Source organism: Callospermophilus lateralis, chromosome 2 (assembly GCF_048772815.1).
Source record: "Callospermophilus lateralis isolate mCalLat2 chromosome 2, mCalLat2.hap1, whole genome shotgun sequence".
NCBI lineage: Eukaryota > Metazoa > Chordata > Mammalia > Rodentia > Sciuridae > Callospermophilus > Callospermophilus lateralis.
Window position 1 is genome coordinate 139546373 of NC_135306.1, and position 14590 is coordinate 139560962.

A 14590-nucleotide genomic window follows, 5' to 3' on the forward strand; every position below is an offset into this window, starting at 1 on the left:
TGTTTCTTGTTTGATGTATTTTCTAGAAAATTGATCACTGATCATTCAAACTGCCTTCTTTTGGATATACCCAAGTTTGTAAAGTAGAGTGCTTGAAATGGACTCATCTTGGGGTACAGATAGAATATTATGAGAGGGTATGCTTTTTAATTTTTAAAAATATGGATATTATTATTTAATAAAAACAATAACTATTTTTGCTTAGGCGGTATTCATGGGTGTCACAAGTATCAGACTCTGGCATCAGACTGCCTGTCTTTGGATTTTGGCAATGTGTTTTCTAGATGGTAACTTTCAGGCAATTTCTAAATCATCCTAAAACTTTGTTTCCTCATCCATGAAATGGGTGTTTTTGTCAGCTTTTTTACTGCTGTGACTAAAATGATTTGACCAAAACAATTTTAGGGGAGGGAAAGTTTATTTGGGGCTCATGGTTTCAGAGGTCTCAATTCATAGACAGTAGACTCCATTCCATGGAACTCAAGTTGAGGCTGAACATCATGGTAGAGTGTGTGGTAGAGGGAAAAAGTTCACATGATGATCAGAAAGCAGAGAGACCAAGCTCCACTTGCCAAATACAAATATATGCTCCAATGTTGTACCTCCTTTAGCCATACCCCACTTGCCTTCAGTTACCACTCAGTTAATCTCATTAGGTGATTAATTCACTGATTAGGTTAAGGCTCTCACAACCCAATAATCTCCACTCTGAATCCTCTAATATTGTTTCACATATGAGCTTCTGGGGGACACCTCACATCCAAACCATAACATTCTGCCTCAGCTCCCTAAAGCTCACAATCACCTGACAATGCATTATATACTTAGTCCATTCCCAAGAGTCCTCATGGTCTCGACAGTTCCAAGAATGCTCAAGTTCAAGCCCAGAGTCTTCTTTGAGGCTCAAAGCAATCTTGCATTATGAGCACCTGCAAAATTAAAAGCAATTTACAAGTATTCAGAATATAATGGTACAGAGTAAACATTTCCATTCAGAAAATTAGGGGCATAGAAAGAAGGAATAGGACCAGAACATCACATGGCATTGTGAAGTTCTCTTCAAAGGGCTATGTAGCTCTGACCCTGTGGCTATGTTAGTTGCAGCCCAAGTGGCCTTTATATTGGCTTGTCTCTGCTCAATTCTTGAAGCTTCCTAGGATGCTTTCTCATGTTACTGACATTTCTTAATCTCAGGATTCTCCACTGCAGCTTCAACTTTCTTCTCACATCTCCACATTTTGCCCTCTCAGGGGCTGCCTGAAGGGACACTGACCCTTCCTTTGAAATCTTAGTGGAAGTCTCCATGACCTTCTAACTCCAGAATCCTGCATTCCTGCAGTACCACCATCGCATAGTTGACACCAAAGTCTTCTATCTCAAGTAGTAGCCAAGCCTCCAGGGACCCTTGCTGCAGCAGCCTTTGATTATCTGGGTGGCTGATCATGTTGAAAAAACTTCCTAGGTCCCCTTGTGCAAGAAGGATACCCCACTGGTTTCAAGATAATTTTCACCTTTACTCCCTTGAGCTTGAAATGGGTGTGGTCTTGCCCTCAATCCATCTTTCTTATTGTCTTTGGGCCAAGTCTTTAGCATTTATTTAGTGACCTTAATGTCTTTAACAACTGCAACTTTCTTGGCCCTAGTTTTACTAGGCCTTTCAAGTCCACATTTTCCAAATCTTTCTGCTGTGCTTTCTGCTCCTGTTTATCACAATAAATTTGATTAAAAGCCACCAGCAATATCCACATCACTTCCTGAATGCTATGCTTCTAGAAATTTCTTTCACCAGATTAAGAAATCCATAGCTTTTTAAATCAGCCTTACATAAAGTCTCAGGACATGGGGAAAATGCTGACAACTTCTCAACCAGAACATAACATGAATAGACTCTAGTCCAAATACAAATAATGTCCTCCTTTTCCTCTAAACTCTCTTGAGCCTTTTCTTTACTGTCCATGGTCCTATTGGCATTCTGGTCTTCTGAGCTCCCACCAGAATCTGCCATTAAGCTCCACTTACAGCAATTTAAGCATTTCCAGCTTGCATGAGAAACATCTCAAAATTCTTTCGACCAATTTCAAAATGGTCCAAAAATAGTGACCCCACTTTTTTGAACCAAATGATAACAATGATAGAGGAGGAAAAGTTTATTTGGGGGCTTATAGTTTCAGAAGTCTCAATCTATAGACAGCAGGCTCCATTCCTCAGGGTTCCAGGTGAGGCTGAACATCATGGCTGAAGAGTATGGTATAGGGAAGGAGCTCACATGATGATCAGAAAGCAGAGAGAGAGAAAAAAAAAAGCTCCACTTGCCAGATACAAATATATACCCCAAAGCCATGCTCCCAATGCTTCACCTCTTCCAGCCACAACCCCACCTGTCTTCAGTTACAACTCAGTGAATCCTGTAAGGTGATTAATTCACTGATTGGGTTAAGGCTCTCACAGCCCAATCATTTCCCCTCTGAATCCTCTCACATTGTCTCACACATGAGCTTTTGGCAGACACTTCACATTCAAACCATAACAATGGGGTTCATCTTAATGTCTAAATCATAAGTAATTAATGGAGTTTTGAGGATTAAATTAGATAGCATGAATAAATCTCTTAGGCACATATGATTAGATACTTCCTATCTCATACAGAGTAAAATTTAATATTTTTATGGTGGTCTATAAAATTATTATGCAGTTTATCCTTTTTTATCTCTCTAAATTCTTCTCCTGTCATTCTCTTTCTTGCTCACTTTGTTCAAGACACAATGCACTTTTTTTTGCTGTTCCTTTATTCATAAAACAAATTCTCACATTTACTTTTATTTCTGTGTCTGGAATATTCTTCCCTAGATGTCCTCATGGTTAAATTTTTTATCTCTTTTAATCTTTGATTAATGTTCCCTTCTCATTGGGGCTTTATCTGACCATCCTATTTTAAATTATTAACCTTAACCTTTCCCTCTCCCTTCCCACAAGAATATGTATGTTTCTTCCTTTGATTTTTCTCCTCAGCATTTACCACCCACTCTTACTGATGTATTTTTATTATTTATGTGTTACTATCAGTGTCCTCTGTCCCTTATCCTGACAAGAATGTCAGTTTTATGAGAATAGGAATTTTTGTCTGTATTATTCACCATTGTATCCCTAGCACTCAGAACAGTGGCTGAATATTATCAGTACTCAATTAACCTGTGTCAATGGACTCAGAATTATGAATTTTAACAAATTTATCAATAAAATTTTATTTACTCACACATGTGTATATGTATGCATATATATGCATATATATACAATTATATATATTATATATATTTTAATATATATTTATATATTTCTATATAAATTATATTTATATATATAAGATTTTTTTTACTCACACACGTGTATGTGTATGCATATATTCTATTTAGTGTGTAGATTTAGGTGTAACAAGATCTACTCTTTTGAGTGTTGATTTGGCTGAAAGGCTTTGGGAAACTCCATAGATTTATACAAGACACTATAAATTTGCTCAGACCATTTGATATCTTCTTTCCTGGCATCCTGACAGGGATGGGATGATTTTAATCTTTACGTAAAGGTCCTTATTATCTGTTGCTGTGGTCTTGGTAAAGGGAAAATGTCTCCTTTAACTTAAGCATCCTTAATAAACTATTTCATTTGAATAAGTATTTTATTTTTTTAGACAAATGAAAGAAAATTCAGATTTCTCAAATAATCTTTGTAGCTCATTTGCTCTTCTTATCATGTGTATTCAGTTATATACGTACATATATACATATCTATCTATCTATCTATATACACACACAAACACACACACAAATATATATATAACAATATTTTTTAGAGTGCAGGCTAAAGAGTCACAAACATTGACCCAGAAAATCCAAGTTCTGTCAGTTAGTATTTGTGTGATACCAGCTATTTAAATTTTTTTCAGTGCCTTAGTTTTCTAATCTGTTTTAAAACATATACAGAGATATAGCAGGTAGTAAATGTGCAAAATATGGTAATTATTTTAGTTAACCTATCGACATTTACTTCTAATTAATGTATTGTTAGTTATTCTTTTGTAAAACTTACTGATATAACAGTCATTATGGTAGATTGTTGCAATAATAGTATAATAATGACAAAGTTTTATTTTGAGTTGTTTTTATTTATTTTTGAAGCTCAGGGATATTTAAAAAATGCTTCTATCTTTGAGTTATAATCTACATAAAACTGTATATTTTTAAGATGTACAACATGATATATTGATATATGTATTGTGAAATGATTATCACAACCAAGCTAACATATTCATCAACTAACCTAATTTCCTGCCCTCCTTTTTTTTTTTTGGTGGCAAGAACACTTGAGATCTACTTTTTCAGCAAATTTCAGGTCTACAATATATCATTCTTATCATTATTTAAAAAAAGTTTTAGACGTTGATGGGCCTTTATTTTGTTCATTTATTTATATGCGGTGCTAAGAATCGAACCCAGTGCCTCACACATAGTAAGCAAGTGCTCTACCATTAAGCCACAACCCCAGCTCCTTAAAATATATTATTAATTACAGTAACCAATTTGAACATTTGGTTTCCAGAATTTGCTCATTTTATAACTGAAAGTTCATACTCTAACATCTCCCCTTTCCATTTATCTTTAGCTCTAGTAACTAACATTTTAATCTTTGTTACTATGAGTTCAACTGTCTTTTAGATTTCACATATAAATGAGATTATTCAATATTTATTTTTCAGTGTATGGCTTATTTCATTTAACATAATGTTTCCAGTTTCATCCATCTTGTCATAAAGGGCAGGATTTCCTTCCTTTTTAAAGGAGAAATAGTTTTAATAATATAATATGCTCAGACACACACATTCATATGTGTGTGTGTGTGTGTGTGTGTGTGTGTGTGTGTGTGTGTGTGTGTAAAATGTTTTCTTTATCCATTTACCTGTCTTTGGACCCTTGGATTGTTTTCATATCTTGACTACTATGTATAATGCTATCATGAACACGGTGGTGCACATATCTCTTCTATATAGTGATTTCATTACTTTTGGAGATAACCTAATAGTGAGATTGCTGGATCATATTGAAGTTCTATTCCTAATTTTTTGAAGAGTCTTTGTACTTTATACTTATCCGTAATGACTATATAATTTATATTCCCATCAACAATGCAGGGTTTTGTTTTCTCCACATTCTTGCCACTAGTTATCACTTTTGTGTTTTTGACAACAATAATTCTAATAGGTGTGAGGTGATATTTCATTGTGGTTTTGGTTTTCATTTCCCTTATGATTACTAATATTGAGTATTCTTTCACATAGCTGTTGGCTATTTGTATGTCTTCTTTGCAAAAATATTTATTTAGATTCTTTTTCCATTTTTAGCAGGGTTATAGTCATGTGCTATGTGACTTCTCAATCAATGAGAGATGATGGCCTCATGAGATTATAATCATAAATATCAGGATTATAATCATTATGATCATTATTATTATGAGATTATAATGCAGTTGAAAAATTCCTATCACCTAATGAAGTAATTCTTATAACATCACAGCACAATGCTTTATTCACATGTTTGTGGTGATGCTGGTGTAAACAAACCTACTCTACTGCCAGTCATATAAAAGTATACAATTATGTATAGTACATTATACTTGGTAATGTTAATGCATGACTATATTTCTGATCTTTCTATTTGCTGTGATATACTCTTTGTCATTATTTAAGAGTATACTCCTTCTACTTATAAAAATTGTTTATTGTGAACCAGTATGCTGTGTAGTGCTGGCAGCAGCTTCGTTTATCTTGTGTTTACTGAATCTCTTGATTGCATCATGTTCTCTGGTGGTTGATTTAAACTCATGTAGTTTTGTTCATCAGGGGCCCTAAGTACAAAATCACTATTAATGTTTCCGGTAAGAGGCCATGTCAAGTGACCTGGAAACAAAAGTAGAAGTGATTAAGGACTATGAAGATGGAAATCAATTAGTGATACTTATAGCTAGCCAGTCAGGCATGTCCCATTTCACCACCCATTTCACCATCTTAACAAACAAGAACAAAATGATGAAAGCTGTCAGAGGATTTGTTTCATTGAAGGCAACAAGACTAACAAAAATTTGGTAAGCACCTATATCAGATTTAGGGAAACTTCTAGTGACTGGATCAAAGACCAGACACAGGAATGAATATATATATATATCTCAATATCATCATGAGCAAGGCTGAAGCAAAAGGTTTGGTCATGTTGAAAGAAAGTATTAGACCTGACTGTGGTGCTGAATTTATTGCTAGTCCTGGATAGTTTAAATAACCCAAGAATTATTTTTCATTACATAATGTAGAAGTTAGTGTAAATCTCTTAGTGCTGATAGAATAGCATTTAAATTTTTGGAAGCTTTAGATTACCTGATTGTGGGGAGAAAGTACTTGCTAAAGCAAATCTTCCATATAGATGAAACTTCCCCATTCTGAAAAAGTATACCTAAAAAAGACTTTAATCCATAAGAAGTCCAAGTTAATATCAGGTTTCAAGGCTTTTAAGGACAGGATAACAAGTCTTGCTTGGGGGCATGCTGTAGGCAATAATAAATTAAAACCCTAGAGAGAATTCTAGGGCCTTCACAAATAACAATGTCATATAGCATAGGCTATAGCATCTAGGTGTGTGTAAGTAAACCCTGATATTTGCACAATTATAAAATTATGTACCAGGGCATTTCTCAGAATGTTTTCCTACTTTAAGTGATACATGACTGTATTTTTGTTTTACTATTAAGTTATATGTGCTTCTTATATATTTTGGATATTAACCCCTTGTCAAGATATGTGGTTTGTAAATATTTTCCTCACTCCTAAAAGCAGACATTTCATTTTGTTGATTTTTTTCTTTGCTGTGTAAACACAGTTTTGTTTCATATAGTCATAATTTTCCCCCTTTGTTTCCTGTGTTTTTGTTGTCAGATTCAAAGTTTTATGGTTTTATGTTTTATATTTAAGTTTTTAATTAATTTTGAATTACCCTTTGTATATGGTATAAGATAAGAATATTATCCAGTTTTACTAGCATGCTTAATTGTTTAGAATGGGAACTCCAGGCTTTAAGATGGACTCCAAAATCCTTTTCCTGGTGCTCCACACTTCAGTCAATTCAAATATGATTTCATTCCTTCTTGCCCCCCACCTTTTTGTGCTTCTATATTATGATTTTTGACGTGAAATGACAATTTTCATCATGTCTGTTTATACAAATTGCCTCATTTTAAGGCTCCATTCAATGTCATGTCTGCTCTGAAGTCCTTTTTGATCCCCTCACAAAATTTCTCTCACTTATGATCCCCTCTGATGAAAAATCATTTCCATTTTGCATAGTAAGTAAGTAGTAATAGCAAAGGTTCAAAAGCTGGGGAAAATCTCTTTACTGTCTTGAATGTTGCCACTCTTGGTTCCTGAGCCTTTGGACTTAGAGACTTACACTCTTGGCTCCTCTGGTTCTGATGCCTTCAGACTTGGACTGAAATATACCACCAGGTTTCTTGTTCCTACAGCTTGAAGATGGCGGGTTGTGGAACTTCTCCGCCTCCATGCAAGAGCCAATCCATATAATGCATTTCATATGTGTTTGTGTGCAAGTGCTCATGTGCATGTATCCTGTTGTTTGTTTCTCTAGAAAACCCTAATTACAGATTTATTATTATAATATCTCAGTACAGACATCTATGAAGCCCATGGAATGAAGTATATATTAACAACCTGCAGTACTAGTGTCACTGTTTTTTAAACCTGATGTCTTATTCTTTCCCTGCTACCTCATTGCCTTGTATCTATTCTGATTTCCTTTCTATTTCTTGAACATGCAGTGAATTCTTCTGGCTCAGGGCCTTTTACTTGTTATTCTACTTTCCTGACACACTTTTCCTCAAGATATGCTTTTAACTTGATTTTATTTCACTTTGGGCTTTCAATACGTGTTACTTTTCGGGAAGGCCTTCTCTGCCATCCTATGAAAATAGCATTCCCAGAATATCTCTCAAAAAACTTTTATTCTTAAAAAAATTTGTATCACTGCTTGTTATTGTGTTTCATATTATCAGTATGTCTATTTTCTCCCTCACAAATGGAATGTAAAATTGAAGAGAATAGGGGTTTGTTTGTTTTGTTCCTGGCTAAATTATTCTTCCAGAAAAATGAAGAGTGTGTAACATTTAATAGGTGCTTAGTAAATATTGCTGACTGAATGAATTAATAGAATTACTTTTGCTTACATAGTTTTCTATCTCCTTGTCCTTCTAAGAACACAAAAATATGATCTGTGTTTAGATTCTAAACCCTCATATTTATTTCCTCTAATCAACTGTAATATTGCAAACAAAAATATGTGGACACAGTTAACTAATATGTTTAAGTAAAAGCTGAGTATTGAAATTGCAATTCCTCATTCCATCCAAATCTCATCTCTGTTGGATGTCCACATCACTTATAGGAGTTAAAGAGTGAAGCAGATATTGTCAGTGTGCCTGTCATTTCATTTCCAACAGTTGTTGCCTATAGTTCTATTCGAGAAATGAGCTAGGGCTGCCTGACACATTCCCCTTTGGCTCCCCGCTCCCACTGCAGGTAGTTCTTAACCAGTGATTCAGTGGTGTAGAAATATAAATGCTCTCCTTTGGCCCCTTTATGAGGATAATTCTGACATGTGACCCCCAGTAAGCTTAAGCAAAATGTTCCTTCTTTTTTTGCTAAATACTGTACTCTTGCTTATCTTCTTAAAAGGTTGAGATTTAGAAGGTAAATGCCTACATTCCCACTCATCTTCTGTTTTTTTTTAGCAGGGGTGAGGGGTGGGGGATAGGCGGGGCATGGAGGGAGACACACTTCCTTGTAAGTCAGGTTCACATGAATCCTGTTCTCAGGGTCTGCTTCCAAAGAATTCATTCTAAAGCCGTGAGAGAGGGCATCTGCCACAGTCTGGCTGGGCACAAATCACGAGCCACTGAAGCAGGAACAAACTTTATTTTTTAACTGCAAGAAGAAACCTCACACACGCTCCTCAGGAATTCTCCCAAATGCCACGCGGCTCCTCCAGGAACCCCGCAGCCGGAAAAATCTCCCCCGGAAAACCCTCCTCCTGCACTTCCCCAACCAATAGGAACTCTTGGGGAATCCCTGGAAATCCCCACGAGAGCTCGAAAGTAGTGCGAGAACTCAAAAATAGTGGCAGAGGTGGATAGTATTGCCTCTCCTGTCAATCAATACTGTTGGCAAAATGCCAGGGGCCATACAGACTCTGCTGGCTCTCAACATCTCCCCCCTTCTGTTTAATTAAACAACAAGCAATGTGGCTTAGGGACCGTGCCTGTTAGGTAGTCCAATTCAACATATGGTCCTTACCCGTCATCGGATGAACTGACCTCTAGGCGTCAGCCTCCTGTCTTAGGTTGGTACCACTGCAAATGGATCATACCCGTCACTGACTACCGGTCCAGCATACAGCCATACTTGTGGATAGGCCTTTGCACCAGTCGGGGGGTGAGGTTCTTTGCCTCACCTCTGTTGGCCCCCAAATTTGGCCTTGGTGCCAGTGTGGGGGTGAGGTTCTTTGCCTCACCTCTGTTGGCCCCCAAATTTTAGACCATCACTAGTAGAAGGGAGGAGGATGCCAAATGCCATGACACTAAGCCAATTGATGGCTCCTTTGAAAAATTGTACCACTGGTGACACCATGAGCGAAAATACTCCAGCACTACCACAATTTGCTGCACCAACAGATAGTTCACAATGCATACAAGTGATACATGGTCCAGGCAAGTTCTGCAAGCAGTTCAAAGCAGAGGAATCTGTCAATATGTCCATTTCCTCCCAAAGTAAATTGACTCCTTGATTGAGCATTACTTGTTGAGTTATTATTCATTGATGCATCAGTTTATACAGTTTGTTGTGATAACTATCGAGGAAGCTGTAGTTTGGTTTTTCTTTGTCTTCACCGGCACTGGGATGAAGATAGGAATTCTGGCAATGATGCTAAGAAAAAAAATTATGTAACATTCCAACAGGCACCAAGAAAACAATTTTCTGAACAATTTACATTATCCTGAACAGAATTATTAAATATAATGAAAAAGAAAGGTGAAAGTAAACAAACAGATCTGTTAACCTCCTTATTTGTTTACATATTAAAACAATTTTCAACAGCTGTTTACCCAATTTAAATTAAACCATTAAAATCACGTGAATAAAAAAAATTTGTATCCATTTATTCATGAGCGCTCCTCATATATGATCTATGGACATACGCACATACAGACATACAACACAAAACAGAAGTGTGCACACATAACATACAACACATAAGACGATAGTAAAGGCCTTGTAGCTTTACCTAGGTGAAATCTCCATTGCAATGTTTAAAAACTCCACAGTCAAAAAATAAAACTGATCAGAAAAACATTAACCTAGGTCTGTATGAGCTCAAAAATAAAATAGAACGTTATGCTGTGGGAAAAGGCAATAATAAAATAAATATTGAAAAGAACATCCTGGTTAATCACTGTCGCAGATGTAAGAATAGCCAAACTGGAGCTCTGGATATCAGCTGTTATGCATTTGAGTCAAATCACCTTTTTTTTTTTTTCGTCCATAGAATTCGCTTTGGTTAGTTTCTCTGGAATCCAAATCGGCTGTTGTTCTCCCTGTGGAAACACACAAACAGAACCCCGACTCCAGACAATCACTGGGTCAGGACCTTAGTTGATCTCTCTGGAATCCAAATCGGCTGCTGTTCTCCCTGTGGAAACACACAAACAGACCCCCGACTCCAGACAATCACTGGGTCAGGACCTTTCCATTGTCCTGTTAGAATATCCTTCCAAAGCACCTTAGGATTATGTACATTTTTTGGACACATATGCCTTTCCGCAGCACTAAGCCCTGATGAATCCAAATTTAAAAAGTTTAGAGTAAAGAGGGTTATTTTAAGTTTATCTTTGGGGGATATATACCCCTTTCCAATTCCCTCTTTTTGCTTTAATAAGTACATTTTAATAGTTTGATGAGCTCTTTCAACTATGCCTTGTCCCTGTGGATTGTATGGGATTCCTGTTATATGAGTAATGCCAAATGATGAGCAAAATTGTTTAAAAGAGGTAGAAGTATAACCAGGACCATTATCTGTTTTTAACTGTTTTGGAACGCCCACAGTGGCAAAATTTTGTAAGCAATGAGCTATAACATCTTTAGTTTTTTCTCCGGCATGAAGGGAGCCCATCAAAAATCCAGAAGAAGTATCAAATGTAACATGCAAATATTTTAATTTTCCAAATTCTGGCAAGTGTGTGACGTCCATCTGCCAAATATGGTTAGGTATCAATCCTCTAGGATTGACTACAAGATTAACTTGTGGTAAAAAGGTCACACAATTTTGACATTGTTTTATTATTCGTCTAGCTTGTTCCTTAGTTATTTTAAAACGCTTTTGTAAAGTATTAGCATTGACATGGAACTTTTTATGAAAATTTATAGCTTCTTCTAGTGTAGAGAAAATATGTATGTCGTGTGTAGTTTTATCTGCTAAATCATTGCCCAAACTAAGGGCTCCAGGCAATCCTGTATGTGCCCTGATATGTCCTATAAAGAATGGATCTTTTCTGTCCCAGATTAGACTTTGTATAGTGGAAAGCAAAAAGAAAACAGTAGAGGAAGGGGAAATCCTACCAGCATCTTCAAGGGATACTATAGCATTAACTATATACTGGCTATCAGAAAATAAATTAAATACAGAATCTTTAAACATCACAAAAGCTTGTAAAACTGCATTAAGCTCTACCTTTTGAGCTGATTGTTTGGGCACTAAAAATGTAAAAGTTTGATCAGGGGTAACTACTGCTGCTGTACCATTATTTGACCCATCAGTGAATACATTTGGAGCATTCATGATAGGGGTTTTTCTTGTCATTTTTGGAAAAACTACAGGATGCAAAAAGACAACAAAAGATTAGATGGTAAGTGATTATCAAATGAAACATTAGATTTACACATGATTATTGCCCAAGTATTTAACTCATTAGCTAACTCATCAATTTGATCCATAGTATATGGAGTAATAATTTTATTGGGAGAAATTCCAAATACTCCCTTTGCTGCTTTTATTCCTTTGAGTATTAATTGTCCTACAGCCTCAGGATACCTAGTAAGAATAGTGTTAGGAGAATAAGATAAATGTATCCACAATAATGGACCTTCTTGCCAAAATACTCCTGTAGGAATATTTTTTTTGGTAGTACAATAAATAATAAAGGCAAAGTTATATCAATTCTATCCAAATGCATATTTTCCATATATGTTTCAATAATTTTTAATGCCTTTCTTGCTTCAGGCGTTAACATGCGGGGTGAATTTGGATCTGATGGACCTTTTAGTATATCAAATAAAGGTCCCAGCTCTCCTGTTGGTATGCCTAGATAAGGCCTTATCCAATTTATGTCTCCTAATAACTTTTGAAAGTCGTTAAGTGATTTGAGTTGATCTACTCGTATTTGAATTTTTGGTGGACGGACCATGGTTGAGGATAATAGAACTCCTAAATAATTAATTGGAAAATTTAATTGTACTTTATCTATTGCTATCTCTAGATTATAATTTTTTAATAAATTTGTAAGTGTGGCATAACATTCTAGCAATATGTTTTTATCTTTGTGTGCTAACAATGCATCATCCATATAGTGAAATATTTGTAGTCCAGGATTTTGATTTCTAAGTGGCTGGATTGCTTTGTTAACATAAATTTGACACATAGTTGGGCTGTTAGCCATCCCTTGAGGGAGTACTTTCCATTCATATCTCTGATCAGGACCTTCATGATTTAGTGCAGGGATAGTAAATGCAAAACGTGGACTATCCTCAGGATGAATTGGAATTTAAAAAGAAAAACAATCTTTAATATCTATAGCTAAAACGTACCAGGTTTTTGGCAAAGCAGACAATTGAGGAATCCCTGATTGAGCAGGTCCCATAATAACCATCTCATTATTAATGGCTCTTAAATCTTGCAATAATCTCCATTTACCAGATTTCTTTTTAATGACAAAAATGGGAGTATTATGGGGAGATACGGAAGGTTGTATATGTCCCTCCGCTAATTGTTGTTTGACCAGGTCATGGGCTGCTTGTATCTTTTCTTTAGTCAGGGGCCACTGAGGAACCCATACTGGTCTTTCTGATTTCCAAGTAATTTTTATTGCCTCAGTGACCCCTTCTGAAAACCCAGTCCATGTCTATTTATTCCTTGATCTATTTGAATTGGTGCTGCTATACCTTGTTCTCCTAATCTTTTTTCTTTCCTGAAGCCTTGTTTAGCCCTAATAGTGGGCACATTTGGATTGATGTTATTTGTTAATGTCAAACCTAATTGATCTAGGACATCTCGTCCCCATAAATTTATAGGAAGATGATCCAATACATATGGCTGTATAGTTCCTTCACATCCTTCAGGATCCTTCCAATCTAATACCATTGCACTTCTATGGGGATTAGTTGCCACTCCTAGTCCTCGAAACGTTTGAGTGGCTTGTTGTAACGGCCAATGTTTTGGCCATTCTTGACGAGATATGATGCTAAGGTCTGTACCTGTATCCAGTAGCCCATTAAATTCATGTCCTTGAATATTTAGTTTTAGCATTGGGCGAGAATCTAAATTTAAAGACAACATAGCCCAATCTACACCTGTGGAGCCTAATCCCCTGGAACCTCTTTCTTTACTACTACTGGAAAATTTATCATGTAGGCTGGGTATTATTAATAACTGTGCTATTCTATCTCCTGGTGAAATTACTGATATACCCTTTGGAGAACTAGCTATAATTTTTATTTCACCTTCATAATCGGGATCAATTACCCCGGGACTTATCATAAGTCCTTTTAGAGTAGAAGAACTGCGTCCTAACAATAAGCCTACTGTTCCTTGGGGAAGAGGTCCTTTTACTCCTGTGGGAATGATTTGAACTCCCAACTCTGGAGTTAGTACTGCTCTGGCAGAGGCGCAGATGTCCAACCCTGCGCTCCCTCTGGTTCGTCTGATGAGAGATCTGATGGATAATGTGTCCTGGGCACTACCCTGATGCTGTTGCTGGGTTCCTCCATTGCCCCGTACATTTGTGGTCGTGGGCCCTGGAGCATTGGGCCCCGCTGTCCGTTTTTTGGCAATGGAGCCTGATGCCTTTCTCCACAATATTGTGGGTAAACACCTGCTCCTTGTCCATTTTTTGATAATGGAGTACCCTCTATGGTGGTTTGAGAACGGCATTCATTAGCCCAATGTCTCCCTCTAAGGCATCGTGGGCAAATAACCGGTATTCTATTCCTTTGATACCTAGCTTTGTTAAACCCTCCTCTTATGGGGCAACTCCTTTTAAAATGTCCTGTTTGTTCACAATTGTAGCATGGTTTTGGCCTGACATCTAAAGCCTGTTGTACTGCTGCCAAAACTTGTCCTTGTTCATTAATGTCTCTACATAATTTAATATATGTGTTTAAATCTTCATGTCTCCATGGTCTAATGACCTCTCTGCAGCAACGATTTGCTTGGTC